The following is a 2,591-nucleotide window of genomic DNA, read 5'->3' as shown; positions in this document are numbered from 1 at the left end:
AATAGCGCCACCAACAATGGCGCCTCGGGATTCTCATGTTTGGGGGCTGACTGGAGAGCTCCCTGTGGGAGACACGGTCTGGAAGGTGAGGATGACAGGAGGTGAGTCCCGGAGGCTGGCAGGTGCACAAGGCATTCTCTCTTCTCATACTTCATGGGGGACGTGGTTTCATAGCGTAGCGGTTAGCACGTCTGCTTTACATGCAGAAAGTCGTGGGTTCATATCCCAGTGGAGCCACAGTCTGTGGTCTATGGCCATGCCACCCTGAACAAGCCTGATATCTGATCTCGAAAGCTAAGCAGGGTCGGGCCTGGTTAGTACTTGGATGGGAGACCACCTAGGAAGACCAGGTGCTGTAAGCATAAATTAAAACAGAAAAAAAAAACATTTTTCATACTTCATGAGGATGCAGACGGATATGCCTCATAAGCACAGCGGTATCTCCATTCACTGCATAGTTTTTTTTTGTTTGTATGCTCCACGTATGGAATTGGTCGACACGTAGCCTTGACTGACCAGCAGGTTTGATTTATAGAGTCACACTTTCACCCCTGGGCATTTATAACTGTGGCATTTTATGTGCAATGGGACCCTTCACGAACGAAGACAAGCTGTGTCATCAGGGGTGGCTGACACTTTTCCAGTATGTACCACGTCGAAACACTGTCCAAGACGTCTGTGTGTTCGAGATTTGATTTGATGCTCACAACGGCCCCGAGAAAGACACAGCATATCATCACCACTTCACAGGGGAACGAACCAAGGCACTGAGAGGTTGATTAATTTGCCCTAAGTCACACAGCGATTGGGGGAATTCCTGTCGAAATCTTCCCAATGAAAATGTTCTCATTTTTTGACACTATCAGTATTTTTTCAGCTTGTGAAAAGTCAGAAATTACAAAGAATTTAAGAAGTTTGAATGATCTATGACATCTCATGCAATAAAACGGATTCGCGTTGGTCCCTTCTGGATGACACGTGTAATCGACGACCCCTTCGGAATGGGGCAAAGCGGGCAGGGCGTGAGCGTAGCACGTGATAGATTGACCCGTCTGTGTTGGTTTCCCCAGACAGCTCGGCCTCAGCGCCGTGGCCTGGAAGGCACCGTTGAAAATCGGATGTGGACTATGTCATTTTGCCCTGCCTCACAGTCATACAGCAGAAACCGCCATGGGTGCCCCACGTGGGTGCTCCAGCGGGGCTGGGGGGTTTGCGCTGACTCCACACTGCGCTCAAGTTCATGTTCACCGGCGCCCACGCATCAGAGCCCTGCGCGCCGGCGCGTGTCTGGGGCCTGGAGAGTCAGACGCCCTGGACAGGGGACCCGTAACCCTCGGCTGCACTGTCGCTGTCAACGTCCGAAACAAGCAAGTCGCTAGACTCGTTTTCCAGAAGAAGGGCCCCCCACCCCCGCCCCCAACGCGGGTCGTGCTGCAGAAGGTGCCTCTGTACCTGGAAACGAAGCGGTTCGTGCTCCCGCCTGGGGCACCGCAGGGGCTGTCTAACTGGCCGCCCTGCGCCGCGCCCTGTGCCCTGCCGACCGGTTTCCCACCCAGAAAGCAGAGTTATCCCCTGAAAACACCAATCAGGTCATCTGCCTCCAAAACTCCCACCAGATAACTCAGCATCTCCGCCAAACTCCTGTGACCGTGTCCGCCTGTCTGACGTCGGCGCGTGCCATCCGCCCCTGCTTCACAGATGCGCCAAGACCCATCCCTGCTCGGGGGCTCTGCGCTTGCTGTTCCGCCTGCTTCGGAGGCTGTTCCCTCAGATCTCCGCATGGCTGTCTCCTCCTCATTGGGCCTCACTTTGAAAGTCGCCTCCGCAGAGAAGCCCTCCAGGCTTGCTCTTTCACATGGCTCGGACACTTTGATCACTGCACTCAACCACTACCTACTTACTATCTTTCTGGTTATGAGTTGTGCGCTTTCCTTCCCCTGTGAGAAGATAAGCCCCATGAGCGCAGCGGCACTGTCAGGGGTCACAGACACGACCTGCCAATTCTGGATCCGTCTCCAGGTGGCTCCCAGTCCAGAGTCCTGGGCGCGGCAGCCCTTGAGCAAGTGTCAGCATTTTCTCCTCAGCGGCTCCTGTCATCAGACCTCACTCCCAACCCCGTGACTCAGCTGGCGCCAAGAGAGAAGGCCGGGGCGGGTCTTCAGAGAGATAGCAGCCTCCCCCACCCCACCCCAAGGAACAGAGTGACAGGCGAAGGCTGAGAATCACGCCTGAGGGCCAACCTGTTCCCTAGAACATGACCCTACCCCCCGGACCAGCCAACTCTCAGCATTCACAGACTAGGCAATCTCCCAGCCTTTTGAACACCAGGATCGCCTAGCTACAGAATCACCACAGATAGGGCTCGGGGGATGAAATTAGATTTCCCTTTGCAGAACAAAGACAAACACACTCTCCTCCAGCCGTCCGGGAGAGCTGCAGGGGGAGGGCCTGCTTCCGGCCGGGCCAGGCCTTCAAAGCCCCATGGGCTGTCTCGCTTGCTTCAGCAGCTCCTGGCAAAGTGCAATGCAGTCCTCAGGCTTTGAAATCTAATTGCCTACCCAGGGCTGTGAATTCCATCTCCAAAGGCAAAA

The 2,591-nt window shown here is 54.9% G+C and overlaps 1 pseudogene; it reads left to right on the top strand.

Annotated features, from left to right (window-relative positions):
* The first annotated feature begins 246 nt into the window (after positions 1-246).
* Positions 247-362, top strand: LOC112475296 (annotated as a pseudogene).
* The last annotated feature ends 2,229 nt before the right edge of the window (positions 363-2,591 follow it).

Source organism: Pteropus alecto, unplaced genomic scaffold (assembly GCF_000325575.1).
Source record: "Pteropus alecto unplaced genomic scaffold, ASM32557v1 scaffold40, whole genome shotgun sequence".
NCBI lineage: Eukaryota > Metazoa > Chordata > Mammalia > Chiroptera > Pteropodidae > Pteropus > Pteropus alecto.
This window is presented reverse-complemented; position numbering and strand designations above follow the sequence as displayed.